This window comes from Etheostoma spectabile, chromosome 4 (genome assembly GCF_008692095.1).
Source record: "Etheostoma spectabile isolate EspeVRDwgs_2016 chromosome 4, UIUC_Espe_1.0, whole genome shotgun sequence".
NCBI lineage: Eukaryota > Metazoa > Chordata > Actinopteri > Perciformes > Percidae > Etheostoma > Etheostoma spectabile.
The window spans coordinates 25,704,549-25,720,180 of record NC_045736.1 but is presented as its reverse complement, the minus strand read 5'-3'; the positions used below and the strand labels follow the sequence as shown (position 1 = coordinate 25,720,180).

At 41.4% G+C, this 15,632-nt stretch overlaps 1 protein-coding gene and 1 long non-coding RNA gene across 4 annotated transcripts in view; one reads left to right on the top strand and one right to left on the bottom strand.

Annotated features, from left to right (window-relative positions):
- The window catches only part of tafa1b (TAFA chemokine like family member 1b), a 119,114-nt gene that overhangs the window by 84,445 nt on the left and 19,037 nt on the right, over positions 1 to 15,632 (bottom strand). The window lies entirely within an intron of this gene.
- On the top strand, positions 7,519 to 14,987 carry LOC116688075 (uncharacterized). Its single transcript, XR_004331698.1, has 3 exons — positions 7,519 to 7,703; positions 8,926 to 8,928; positions 14,978 to 14,987. It is a non-coding gene; the product is annotated as an uncharacterized LOC116688075 (long non-coding RNA).

Genomic DNA, 15,632 nt, shown 5'->3' with positions numbered 1-15,632 from the left:
TTGAAGAGCAATCTGAGCAATGGCACGAAACAAAAAACATCCAATGATACTTTGCTGAATTTTACAATGGTGCCAGACATTACATTAAGTAACAAGCATTCTTGACTTTCTCTTGACATTGTCCAATTCAAATCCGAGGTTATGCTAATGTGAGAGATTGTGAGTATACCAGTGTGGGTGTGTTTATTGTTCCAGCAGTTAAGACTAGTAGTGTAAACATCCTAGCACCATCTGTTTCTTTATGATCCCTGGTTTGATTGTGTCGAACGTACTACATCCTTTCGCCTCTTTCCAAATGGCAGCTCTCCAGAGACTTCTCTGAAACGGAGGCCTTACTTTTAAAGAACCACATCCAATGCATACCATAAGCCATAAAAGACCATGAAAAACTTAACCTGCCTACCGTTATACCCAACCTGGCTTGATTCATTCTATACGCATTAATTGATTAATAAGAGGGAAGCATGTGGTAAAGCATCTTACTTAACATTATGAGGGGGTTGTGGGTCTAAATCTGCATTATTTAGAATTTGTGTGTTGAATGGCTTGCTGTGTTGAGACTCAACTCCAGCCGTCTGCATTTCCTACTCCTGCTGGTATCTTTCTCCCTCCCTTCCTCATCATGTGTCTCTAATTCAGATTTCACTCACGCATCTCGTGGATCTCCCCACCACCCTCTGAACCACCAAGAGCCTCCTTGTTTAATCTATCATTTAAGAGCGTTAGTTAGAGAATGGCCTATTAAGAAAAAACCACACCGGCCGATCTTCTCCCTGGCAAGTGTGGTTTTTACTAGAGGGATACAAGTCCACTGTAATCTCTCACCCTTTCCTGAGGTGCTGGGTTAAGTAGGTTAGTAATGATTTGGCATTTTAGAGTGCAGAAACAGGAGACATTAAAAGCCCTCACTAGTATGCTACATATCAAGATTGGATTCCTTAAGAGTGAGGCTTATTGCAAAGGGAGAAAATGTGGAAGTACTCTAGAGCAGTGAAAGAGGAGCTCTGTATCAGGGTGTCGCTGATTATCCTGTTGTTCTGTTCAGATTTCTCATATCAGATGGATTTGCAACTCACAAGCCCTGATAGCTCTGTTGCTCATAATATGTATGAGCAAGCATGACTGTATTTGTGAGCTTAGGTGCCAGTGTGCATTTGTGTATGTGCCTGAATGCGTGAAGGTAACATCTCCGTTTGCATCTCCAAGGGGTCTTAGCAGTTTGTATGTCTCCACCATGATGGACAGGGCCCAAGTGGTTTTCCCAGCGTGCTGCTGGTCCCGTCACATCAACATGAAATGTTGATAGTGCAGCAATCGGGAAGTCGAAAGCTGTTTGGTTTGTGCGCTCCTTACAGGCAGCTCTGCTCATTGATTTGTGCTTGGGTTTTTGAGGGTTTGGATTTCCTAACGATTCACCTGCGGTTCCTTTCCTCTTTGACCAGAAAGAGTGTACCCTTGGGATGATACTGTATGCTGTATCGGCCTATCTCTGTGTAGCTGAGACATTTCCAGACACCGTCAAATACAGATCTGTCTACATGAAGTATCAGCCTGGTACCCCACAGGAAGCCCAACAGGCACAATGGGCATTAGCATCATATATCTACCAGTGTTTTTGTCTCAAATGCATGATAATGTTGCTGGTTCTGGGTACACATGCTTCAAAATAACTAATTTCCAGCTATTTTTTTAAGCCTTTTGCAAACTTCAAGGTCTTCAGCCATCACATGCTATTGAGAGGCTTGCCCTGAGAAGTGTGACTACCTTTTATAAAAGGCAGCTGTTGTGTTTTTATAACGACAGATATGACATCCAAGTTGAAAGAGGAGTTAGGTATCTGAGAGACTGATTGATACAGCCGCAAGAGCCGTCTGATAATTGCATCCGACTCCTTCAACAAACACAATGACAAGGTGTAGAGTGGGAGGATAATGGTAGGGGACATCAAAGCATTAGCGTCAGCTCTGTAGCTTTGTATGCAGAATGCTTTGCTATCGTTATTAGCGTGTCGTGTCGCTCACACAATCCGTGCCCATTAACAACCAATCTTACTGTAAGAAGTGCTCTGATTTGAGGTGACGCTGTGGATTATTGACTTCAAGGTAATCATAGGGGAATATTTCTTTTATCCATGGGGGATGATTATCCATGGGGTAATCATCCTGTAGCACACAATAGCCAAATAGCCCCTTATAGTTCACATGACCTCTGTCTGAGCTTTTTTTCCCCCTCTTTGTGCTATTAGCTGAGCAAAAAGAAGTCTGATATAAGTCTGTCTGGTTTTGTAATGGCTTCCCGCCACAGGGACATGGGTTTGTTCATTGGAAATCTTAAACAAAGCACAAGGTATTTTGGCCCCGTCTGATGTGGGAGTGTGGAGAGCAGTATTGGCTATTATCTTGTGGGTGCTGATGTTGAGGAGCGTTGGGAAGCTGCAGCCAGACCCCAGGTGCACTGTCGTACACAGAGGAAATTGAGCAAACAGGAGATAAGTGAGATGGAGGGCTATCTCTCTCTGTAGGGCAGCGTCACGGAACCATCCCTCACTATTAGGTTTCCACTCCTTTCTCCTTCCTACTCTGCTCTCATCTCCCTCCCTCTCCTCTGCTATCTTAAACATGGGGTGAAACATCAGTCCAGAGTAAGTGTTTGGTGGAGAAGGACGTCTTGGGAGACTTGTCCTTTTTCGATTCTCACTCCATACGTAGCATCAAATTACATTAGAGACATCAACCTAATCAAAAGCTAGCACTTGCAATTATGCTGTGAAATGCATACTATAAATATGACATATTGATATATGCTCAGGTGGGAGGCAGCAACAAGAACGATGGGGAAGGCATTTACAGTCTGTGCAGCAGCTTGTGCTGGAACACCCTGAGGCAAGTGAATAAACAGACAATGCTCAGTCAATGCTCTTTGTTGGCAGTACACAAATGTAGCAGACAGGGAAGTCAGAGTGCAAGACAAGTCGCATTATGGTGGCCCACCAACGTCTGAGATGGCACATAAATGAATTGAATATTATTGGAAGCAACACATACATAAACATGGACAGCATCCATGTCAGCTGGTGGAGGTGTATCCCCCACCAGCCCCGCACCCAGAGGAAAGGGCAGAGACACACAATACGTGGTGGCCTGTGGTGGTCATCTCTGCAGCTCACAAGCCTGTTGGAACAAAGCAGAAGTAGCAGGCTCCAGATGTGGAAGTGCCCGGGGGCATTTATCGCACGTCGCCGCCCATCACAACACACCCCCCAAGAGTGGGTGTTTGCTGCTGGCTTGAATACTTCACTTAGATGGAAAAAAAGGGACATAGTTGCGCGCCTCAGAACAAATTGTGTCTCATTTTGGGAGGAAATGTGGGGGCAGTTAATGACTTGCGTGTGGTGCACTTGAGCGCTGATGTGTGGCAGTGCAACACGAAAAAGAAAAGGATGATAGTTGTCAAGAAAAAGTAAAAGTTTGGTAAATGATTAACAAAAAAATAGAACTTTACCTACTGTATTCAAGAAAAGCTTATGTGAGGACAAATGATACAGATGTCGCCGTGTTGCATCATGCTGGTGGCCAGCCAACCTTTAATTTTCTCCCAGTGATAAAAGGATGCTAGCTATGTGTTTTCTCTTTTTGCCAGACTCTGTTCTGTTAGCCTCATTAAAAATAATTATAATGAAATAAATCAAAAAGACAATACTGTGAAAATGAAAAAGATGGCTTTGTGAGTGCATGCTTGTGTCCAGCCTCATGCATGTCCACGATCCTGGAAAGAATCTTGTCTTAACTTTCCTATTCAGCTGTATGTTAAATAGATGTTATATGCTCAATCTTGCCGACAGTGCTTTTCCTTGGGATCCATGTTAACTTGTTAAGCTTGTGCATGGGTGACATTATCATTTAAACACTTAACACAAGTGGGAGGCTACTCGGTCTTCACTGGCACATGTAGTGTGATGAAAGAATGGGCATATGCTCATTAGACTGTAGGGATCATGTGTATGGATGCCATATTCACATGCCAGACCATGTCAATATTTCCTTTTTTGTCTTGTGAAATGTATTGCATTTCCAACCCTACAGCAATTGCTATCATGGTGTTACATCACACATCACCACAGTTGTGGCCACTCATACACATAGCTCCATCCTATTTCAAGTCTCCAGCACACAAAGGGAAAAACGAGTGAATCAGCAACCATACAATTATTTTCCTGCACTTTCTTCCATTGTTCCTGCCTCTCTCTCACTTTGTCTTCACACTGGCAGGATTTATTAGCTCCTGGAAGTTGTTATGCCCATAATATCCTGGATCAATCTTCATTGGTCAGTATGGATTCAGGCAGAGGAAAAAAGGAGGTTTCTGTCACTGGCAAGGATATCTAGGGCCGGTCGTTTTCGATAGATTCCCAAAGAACTGACCTTTGCTGTAGTCAGTAGGGCTTACGGGGTGATTGAAGAGACACTTGGCCCTGGTTTATTGAGTGCTTCTTGCTAAATCTTTGGGTTGATTGTTCAGTTGTCTGCTTTTTTTTCAAGAATCAGAATTAGATTAGTGTCTTCTATGTATTAGAGATATGGATGATACCACCATTCTAGTGTGTTGATGATTAATGATTGTCAATATTCCGTACATGTTCTATTCATTAGAGCGATATAGGAGGGAAATACAGCAGTACTGATATTTCCTAATGAATCCTAGAATGAATGTGAGCGTGACTGAACATAGACCTGGAAGACTTTGTATATGTCCTTGTATCTTATCTACAAGGAGGCCTGTGGTCACCTGCTCTTTCATGGTGAATTAATGTATGTTTGATTATTTTAAAAGAATGTACGTTACTGGTTTGTGTGTGTGTGTGTGTGTGTGTGCGTGCATGCGTGCGTGCGTAAGAAAGATGATTGCAATAAACCTCATTTAAAGCAAATGTATGCTTAATGTTTGTTTTGTGTGTGTGTGTTTGTATGAGAGTGTGTGTGTGTGTGTGTGTGTTTAGGTGTGTGTATTAGAGAGTTAAAGGTTAAAGGCAGCATCTAAAGCAGCCAATCTCTTCCCACAGGACATTTTCTCCTGTCCAAATATTAATGTTGCCGTCTTATAAACTGTTATTGAATCACAAAGAGGAAGATGAAGGCAGGGGGGGGGTGCGGAAGGGGAGAAGCTATAGAGTGAGAAGCTTATTTTCTTTTCATTTTGTCCTGAGTGGTGATCCACGGCTCCAATCGATGCTGGGTAATAAATAAATAAAGCAAACATAATGTCAATCTTTTTCATTTAGATAAGCACACCTCGCCATATCTTAATGTGAGAAGCAAGAGAAAATAAATATCTGAACTTTCTCCTGGTAATTGAGGGTTTTATACAGTAAATGAAGAATTCCCTCATTTACTGTCTCCTCAAACTGTTATTTTGTAAAGTGTCACTCGCAGTTGGCAGCAGTTTTCCCGGCCAAATACCTAGCGCGGTTCAGCTTTGGTGTGAATGAAAAAACACATTCCCTGGGAGAGCATTTGTTCATGAAAAGTATTTACTGACATTATGATCCCTCAGCACTTGCATGTGGCTGGCTGAAATGTGTGGGGAGGGAGGAAAACTTGATTTTCATCTCATGCTCCACACTCCACACTTTTTTTTTCTCTGACCAAGCCAACGGTCCAATTATAGGCAGTGGAAAGTAGCGAGGAGAAGCAGAATGGCGAGTATCGGAATACAATTTATGAATCATTAAGAGAGAGGGGTCATTAATATTTCATAGCCCTTAGACCACCAACAAGTGTCGGGAGTGGATTCAGTAAACAGGCGTGAGCACTCTCACACACATCTGTGTATGCAACGCAGCAGCAGCAGCCTCAACTGCATTTATGCAGTACTGGATGGAATCATGCACAACCGCACCCTGCACCATAATGTAAAAACACATATGCTTAGCGCCACGCACACGCACACGCACACGCACACGCACACGCACACCACACACACACACACACACACACACACACACACATGGAAATTTAAAGGAATTTTAATTGCTGTTTGTGGGGGTGACACACTGGGAATCTGAAATCAGCACAGTGTTCCTCACCCTCACCCTAATCCTCCTCCACTCATTGGCTTCTACTCCAAAATGCTCGCTCCTCTCTCCCTTCAACCCTTGAGCATAATTACTCCTCTATCTACAGACAGAGTATTGGTTTCCTCTAACTAAAGAGCAGCAGGCTCCTGCTTCCTCCTATCACTCTAGACCTTAGCTGGGTCGCCTCTCCTAATCACCCACTAAAAGCCTGGAACTATATCAAAGGGGGATATGTGTGTGTGTGTGTGTGTGTGTGTGTGTGTGTGTGTGTGTGTGTGTGTGTGTGTGTGTGTGTGTGTGTGTGTGTGTGTGTGCACATCTGTAGAAGTGTTTGTATAAGCATTTGCGGATGAGCCGTGCGCTCATTTGCGTACGGGTGTGTGCACACTATTCCACCTCACACACTGGGTATTGTGCGTTAGATCAAAGCCATAAACCCCTCTGGGCCTGACACACTCTAGCAAGGCTGCTGCAGCGTTGAAGCCGAGCCGCAGTAATTCTGCTGATACTGTATGCTGCTATTAAAAAAGAAACTGGGAGAGTGGGATTTTTTTCCACAACAGGGGATCACAGAAGCCTCTTGATTGTTCTGCGGAGGTGGCGTTTACAAGTGTGTTTTGACGGGATAGGGGAGATAGCGAGGCGGATGGGGAGAATAAAGTGACATGTGTTCAGTTATAGATCGCACCTCTTGCTGCTTCATTCCTGAAACATTCCCTGGGGCAGAGAGGATTTCTAGTGAGGTTGAATAGTGCAGGTCACTGTTTGGAGAGAGCTTTGCTGACGGCCTTGCCATTGCATTAAAAAATTAAATAAACACAACCCGGAAAGGCTACAGCATTTATTTTTCACTGGGGATACAATAGCCGAAAAGAATGTACAACAAGGCCCCCTCGACATATTTAGACGATTGTGTCATAACCACACGACTTACTGTCGCACAGTAGAGGAATTACCGTGTTGTACAGGGTAAGCTCGCAGACAGTTTTGACTTACATTAGCTGTTTAGGTTTAATTACTAATTACTAATAACTAGCATTTTAGTTAGCACTAACTAGCCTGTGTCTATGTTATCTCCTAAAATATACCTATGCAATATTTGGAATATCCTCTGCAAAATCCTCTGCAATATTCTGAATGATTGAGATTTCTCTTGGTACAGCTACCAGAAGACTTATAACTTTCAGACAGGTTGCTCACGTCACATCTACGTCATCAAGCTCAGTTGGAGGGTGCGCAGTAACGGTCAGCCATCACCGAAAAAGTGCTTCTAATATCTTTCACTGGTCTCCATCTAGATCAACGGGATCTGTTGGTCCATTTCTTTAACTGTTTTTAGCTGCCTTGGAGGCTTAGTTAGGGGCCTAAAACACCATCGAGCCAGCACAGCAGCTGAGCAGACTGATAGTATAGAGGGCGACTTGGCGGACGGCAGTCCAATATATATCCAATATCAGCTGCTCTGTTTAGGCTACAAAACGTGCATGCAGGCTGAAATTCAACCGTGCGGTTTTGTTGGGATAAAGCTATAAGCAGAAGGCATATCCGCTAGCTGCTAGGCTGATGTGCAATGGTAAACACACAGAATATAGTACACGCACATAGCAGAGTTTGCAAACTGTGGCTATTTGTAGACAATGCAAACATTGTCAACATAATTCACTGGAAATCCAAAAAACTTCCACACTTTCACACATGTTCTGTTAATGGGTCTCCATCATCTGCAGTTGCCATGCTATCTTTTGACTGGCTGTAGCTGAGTTAGAGGAGGTTGACTGACTGACAGCACTTCAACATGTGTTTTTTCCGCTTGACAAGCTGACCGGACGTGACATGGGGGAGTGGCAGTATCAACGATTCCATTTTTAATTTGATTGTGACTTAATTTCAATATGTGACACCCTTATCAGATATCACAGGTTAAGTGTGAATTTTTTATTTTTTTTTCCATCTCAAGCTTTGTGTTTTTAGCTCTTTTTTTATCCTTTAGAGAACATTTAACAGGCTGAGAAAGAGGTGAGATGACAAGGTGATTGTTGAGTGCCGAGCTGCTGGTGGTGATGGTGGAAAGCTCAACCATTTCAGGGGAGCCTACCAAATGATATTCCCCCATTCTTGGCAACTCTACTCATCTTTGCCTGTGTTCAAGGGTCTTAGAACAAGTTGGAACAAGGAGCCGCAGACGTCAAAATGACATTGTAGGCATCATATTTGGGAAGATACAGGAGAGATGGCTAAATAAAGAGAACGGGTGTTTGAAATAGCAAGTCAGGCCACACAAGAAGGAGGCGCCTTCCCTCTTCTTCCTATCTCTTTCTGTTGCTCACCCAATCAATTTGCATTAACCCTTTGTTCCTTATTCACAGGAGAGCTTGGGCTTTTGGAATAGCTAAGGAGGACTTTTGGCAAGGGTCTCTGTGGGAGGACAGGTATAGAAAGGATACTCTAAATCAATCTCTCGATCTCTCTTTCTCCTTTTCTTTTCTTTCTTAACACTCCCTGGCTTTAGCATTGAAGCCTGATGAATAATGGAGTGTACCGTGACCTTTTTCAGTCCGGGTTCAGGCTGGCTCTGGCATCCCTCTGATCTGATGAGTGCTTTTGATCCAACCCACACCAGAGCGCTAAGAGACCCAGAGAAGTGAAAAGCCTCTGATAGACTACACTGTACACAAATTGCCCCTCTAATCCCTAAAATGACAATATTTACCTCAAAGTGAATCCATAAAAATCTCAGCTAGTATAGGAAAAGGGAGAAAACTAAAATCAAAGATGTTTCAATTTGGCACTGTGACACCATGCCCTATTATATGACTTGGAATAAAGGTTTTGTTTTCTGCACCTCTGAGTAGTTGGTGCAGAGCTAATATGACAGTCTTGCACCTCTATGTGAGGCGTTACAGCAGAATAGTGTGAACATGAACTAAAATCTTGCATGTATTTTACTTTACTTTCAAACTGCATGCCTTTGTTCACAAGTGTCAAAGTCTCTTTCAGTGTGGATAATGGAGTTCAAAGTACATTCACATGGTTAAAATAAAAACCAACGTTGTGATTAGGTGACAATATACTGTATTTTCATAAAGGATTTGCCCTGCTCAATCAATGTGCATTACGCTGGCCTTACCCTCCACTCTGCATCATTTAACTCACCTCCAAGTCAAACCTCTCCCTCGTTTCACACCATACGCCTTCTATCTACCTTTTACCTGGGCAGAACTCTCACAGGGAAGACTTAAATAACATCCTCACACTTCAGTTTAAAGGAAAGGTGGAAGTAAAAGCGCAAGAATAAAGGTGATAGAGGGAAAGTGAAAAAGACAGGGCAAGCTTGTCTCAGGAGACCTGAGCAGGAAGGTGATATCCTGATTAAAACAAGATGTAGAGTCTGGGAAACACTGATCACACAAAACAGTTCACCCCAGCCACAGAGTCCCAAGATGTGGAAGGAAAAAATATCTACAGTCGATCCCCTCAGTTATAGGGCTTTGGGAGAGTGAAGGTGTGAGGGAGAGGGAGAGAGCGTATTGTGATGGATGGAGAGAAGTGTGCCAAGTGGAGCATGAAGTAAGGTCAGGAGGGCATCATGCAAGAGTTCAAAGAAGAGGTTCAAGTTCAAGCTCTTTATTTAAAATATGCGCAACTTTCTTTTGCTAGGAAAACAAATCTTAAGTCTCAGGCTCCTGCTAATAACAATGCTAATTAAATATGTATAACAAATTAAAAGATTACACAGGTATAATCAAATTTAAAAAGTTAATATAAATTGTAAAATGAATATAACAAAAATCTGACAGCATAAAGACAAGTAAAAACACATACAAAGGTGTTAACAGTTGTAAAACAGTATATAAAAGGTAAAGTGACAATATAGAGGTAAAGTGTCAAGTGATGAGCTAAATAGTCCAACAGCATAGTCCAACGGCCTGTGGGGTGAAGCTGGCCTGAACCAGGTGGTGAGGAAAAAGAAGGGAAAGCTCCACCACTTTAGGAGAATAAGTCACTTATCCTGCATTAATTCTCATAACCCATTCACTGAAACAGGTTCAGAACAATACAAATGTATGATTAGGCTTAATAATTCAGTCAAAACAAAAGGTTATCCATGAATTCAACTTCATTTTCCAATATTAGCTGAGATGTTTTCACAAAGCTGAGTTTATGTGTTGACAGGTGGCCCTGTCTGGATTCTGCTGCATGTTTTCTGACAACAGGTGATGTTGAAGCAGTAGTAGCTGGGGGGGGGTGTTTGCACTCCCAGATTGTTAGGGGTGTTATCAACCTTGGAAAAGGACTGATGACTCATTTTGGTGCAGATGGGTTCATTATCTCCCACTCTCCATTGAATTTAAAACACAGAGAGAGAAGTAAAAGAGATAAAGTGAGAAGAGTTTACCACCTTTGTTACTCTTCTTCCCAAACTAAGTAATCAGTTGTTGTGAGTCAGAAGGGTGGTAATTTGACAGCTGGAGAGAGGGCAGACAAACCAAGGCGAGGAACAAAAAAGAAACTCTGTGGGAACAAAATAATGTGGTTTGCAATAACCGTCAACAGTAAATGCTTCTCTTTCAGAGCTCTGATATTATGCACCTTTTCAGGAAAATCCTGGACTGTTTCTGAGACATAAAATGTATTTGTTGGTGTACATACATGAACACACGGCATTCACAAACGGGATCAAAGGCCTGGTGGATCTTAATGGAGTGCCCAGTGAGTGTTGCTGCCCCTGAGTAAATGAGTGACAATTTCTGTTGTTGTTATTGCTGCTACTGCTGTTGAGCCCTTGGAGCTGTGTGATTATGTTCAAATGCAGGGAAATAGAGGGAGCAAATGGGTTTTAGGAGAAAAGGATAGCTCTTAGATCTACACTGCGCTAACCGCTCACAGCTGAATCCACCAGCCACTGAACATTGTTCTGCGCCGGACTCTCATTGCTACTGAAACGTGCTATCTGTAATTTTAGTAGCAGGTGCATGTTCACTGGAAATGTAAGCTTGACATTCAGCCACTACCGCAGTTACACACATATTTGTTCCGCTCTTTCAAACTGTGATTGCAATGGAGAGCGTGACAATTGCACAAGTTCAAATGTGCAGCACAATGCAGACACCTTTCTTAGAACTTTTAGCTCTAAAGAAAAAAACAGTTTAGGAAACTAATTGTTTCTTACTGTCAAGTAAAGTCAATTTTATCAATAAAACCCAATGTCACAAACATTTTCCTCAGTGGGCTTTGTTGTTGTTGTTTAGCTTTGTTGCTAAGTGTGAATTAAAAACTTGTGAATGTTTGATTGAAATGGCAATATATATATTTTTCTTAAAAAACTAATTCCCAAATTTTAGATTAAATTATGAATAGTAAAACACTGATGTTTGTACACATTCATGACTAATTCTACAGCCCTTGCCTCTTTATGCTGTGCTCAACACTATGCGCCATATGCTCCCACTTTATTCCTTCTTAGTCTGTCCACTCCTCGAGTTAAGATCCTAGAGAGACAATTTGTGCAGTCCATTAAGGGCTGATGAATTGGATTTAGACCAGCCGACTGCTGAAAATGGAGGGTCCAAGCACACAAGCTGACACCCCCCACTCCCTCCAAGCTTTTACCACTCTGTGAATAGCATTGACTAGGTGTTGGCTCATGTTTCAAACACACAAACAGCAACTCATTAACGTGGTCCAGAGCATACCATATTTACAACAGAACCAAAATGGAAAATTGGTTGTCTAATGTCGCTCAGCATAAATTCTTTCAGGAAGACCTAACTTTTAATCGATGCACTCCTAAATCAATTGAGCTGTTATCTAAATAAATGTATATTTTATCATGCTGTGTATAAGTGTCTCTCCTGATTGAAATGTAGCTCAGTGTTAGTCCTATCAGGAAGACCTAACTCTTAATCAATGCTTTACCTAACTCAAATCAGCTGTTGGAGGCGTTTACCTTCCTGCTAAACCAATCAGAATGGTACACAAATTTCAAGTGCCAATCACAGAGTCACAACACTGCTTTAAAAAAATCTTTCTCCTCTTGCTATTCAGTTATTGTTGCAGGCAAAGAGTGCAACCCTCCACCTCCCCTTCCACCTCCAGTTATCTACTCCAGCTGACTGGTCCGGAGTCTCCTTCGGTCTGCTCTTTGGGCTCCTTCGTCGCCACCACAGGTGTCTAGATTCCATCGGGGGGCCTGATTGTTCTCTACCCCTATACATATATATGAAATATTCGTATAGCGATGGAGTCTAATCGCCAAAGACTTTGTACATTTAATTGAGCTGTAAAATAAACCTTATTTGCATATCTGCAAACATGTCTCTCCTGATTGAATTAACTGCCATCTATATTCTGTACGCAGGACTGAAGCTTAAAAGAGAGCGTGCTGTACTTTAAGGAGACACAAGACACTTTATTGTTATCAATGTGGCATTGAATGATGGGGTCTTGAAGAAACATGTCCACAGACGAAAAAACACAAGCCATGTTGCTAATATGATCTTGCACATACAGTGAACCGCTTATAATCTAAGCTCAGAAATGAGGACGGGCTTGGCATTTTGCTGCTTTTGAAATGTGAATTTCATATGTAAGTTTTAGTACAGCATGTGTAGGGGGAAAATATATAGCAATTGTAAGCTGAGTAACATGCAAATATGCAAATATAGTATAGAGAGGAAAAAATAAGTGCATGCTTCCATTTGAACATTTTGTCTGTTTCTTTTTTGAGCCCTGAGTCATCTCAACAAGCCTTGTTTACTTCTGAGTCAACTAAAAACATGGCTGAAGAATTATATAAATAACTAAACAATTCACCGTCAGACCCTGCTAAACCGCACATCCACGTTTAGTGTCATCAAGTGCTCATGTCCTGAGCCAACGTAAAGATGTGTTATGTTTTAACACACTGCATTGATTTATTCAAACCAGTGCTATTTTTGTTTGGATAATCTAAATCATGTGGTGGTAATTTGTAAATACGTCTATGATCTTGATGTTTAAATTCAGATCTAAAATGTATGATGCTCTTATAAAGCACTAGATGCTAATGAATTAGACATGCATGAGGAATGATGAGTAAATTCCCTTTGGCTCTTAAAACTGCAGTACAGTCTGTCTCTCATTTGACCAGACAAACACGTGTTACTCATTTAAATACTGAGGATGTGTTTGATACTGCTTACCATTATTAGTGTTTTAAAGCAGTAAAATACAGCAGCCAATGGAAAAAGTTCCAACAGTTTATATGGTTTTCTTTACAGTCTGATGAATATGTCTTAATTACAACTAGAATAACATCCTATATTAAACACTTTCATAAATCATTTTATTCTGGTTCATTGGTAACATTTCCTATCAGCATGACCCTTCTTTTAGTCATTACATCTCAAACTATGTGTGAATACTGCTGATTGTAGCGCTATTAAAAGCAGACACTGTTTGTGTAATTTTTCAACCAGCCCATCAACGTCCCAAAAGTACATATTTGGCACCATGCCTCTCACGTAAATGAAGAATAGCACACATGCAAGTGTGAATACTGTACGTACTGCAGCTAAATATACAGTATGCACTCATCTGTGCTCAAAGTAAAAAAAAGGGGGCAATACTACGCAATGATGTCATACTGAGAAATACAGAGACAGTTTTGTGGAGCTGACAGTCTTAATTAGTTTTGCAGCAACTCAGTTGGCAATGGCTTGAATGTAACGGACGTTTATTATCAATAATAATCAAATAATATATCAAAATGTTACGCACTAAAGCTTTAACTACTGTAAAACTACAAACAATGTTGGGCCATACAAGCCAAGGGAAATTAATAATTTTTTATGTTATTTTATTATTGCTTCTCTACTGTAATTGATGCATTCATCAGGTAGCTGCCTTCACTTTTCTTTCAAACTGATTTTGGTCTTGGGTATTATTGGAAGCTGGAAGTTTTGGCCATATTTGGCTAAGGTTTTTAAAGATCCAATGTGTAGGAATTACTCCCATCTTGTGTTAGGATCATATTTTCCAATCAACTCTCTTGCACCACACAATTCAAAGCACGTACTACAGCTACGGTAGCTTTTACGCTTCAAAAAGCCAGTCTTTTGCTCTTTTTAATATACTTTTTCTTTTTCTGGGCAAAGAAGAAGACGCCTGTTCCTAAAATTTGGATTTTCAATACGTGTGGTCCTCCATGTTTCCTTCTTAAAACTTGCAGGGGCCGGGAAGCGATGATGCCCATTAGCAGATTAGCAGCACCTGTGAGTTTATCTTGTGACAGGGAAAACGCAAAAAGGCGGAGCAGTATGTCCTGTATGTCTCTTACCGGCTAACGTATTTCAAGAGGGCGCATGAATATCAAGCGTCTACGCCAGCGTCTACTTTTTCTAAGTAGGGAGAAATCTAGCTTTGCTGAAGTTCAACTTCTGCCAGTGTAAAATAATTGGTTGCTCGCAAAGCTATACTTTCGAATAGGTCTGGAACCAAAACCTGGTTCCAAATTATAACTGCTTCAAAAAAGCCAACAACTCTTTAAAGGTTAAAAAAAAATCATATATACCGGTATATAAAAAAATATCGGGTCTGCTTATCGGTTCCTCTACACGGTGCTCCTTCTCCTTCTCCGTATGACGCTGTGCAAAGCGATACATTTTGTTTAGGCAGTATGGCCAAGACGAATAGGAGTCGCGAGGAGACGAGTCAGCCGTTTGCCATGGACCACACCAATCCGCAAGCCGACAGCTGTTTGCTGTCAGCACAGCCGGCATCTCTCGCTCTCACTTGCACACACTAGCTACACACAGTACGCACACATCATTCTCAACCCAGTGTTACGTTTTCTCCAAGACGCAATTAATGTTTTTTGCGTTTCAACTTATATTATTTATATTGACCACCATTTCATGTATGAAGTTACCAAAGCCCCTGCAGCGTGCTGAGACACAGACAGAGTAGAGACAAGTCTTAAGAGAGAAGAGCAGGCACTTGTGACACAATGTCTGGAAAATTATTTGAATTAAATGTTTTTTACTTTTTTGGGCAACTGGCTGGTTTAACATGGCCCGACACATGTTAACCCTGTTTCATTTCGGCAAGTTACCGTAAATCAAAAAATCTGATTATCATTGAATCATATTGTTTAATAACAGCACCCAAAACTGTATGAAATGCATTTACAGGTTCCTTTAACTATATGACGTGAAAATGAATTGTGTAGAAGCTTTTCAATTTTTTTAGTGAACTAAGTATGTGATCTGTTTTCACCTTGCCCCTCAAAGAATTGGAATCAAGAATCGTCAAGAATCGTTATTGATAAGCAGAAACGGGTTCAGAATTGCTGAAATCCAAACGATACCCAACCCTACTTTCAAAGTAGCTTCCCCAACACTGGGTTTGATACTGTCAAACCTACTGCTGCAGTTTGATGCAATCACCGAGAAAGTGTCTGTAGCACTCTACCAGAGGCATTAAATATTAATTTCTCCACTTAGAATCCACTGATTCAAAGAGAAAGTGGAAGCCACTTAATGGGATACTTATCACACTTACTCTGATAGGCCCAATTCTT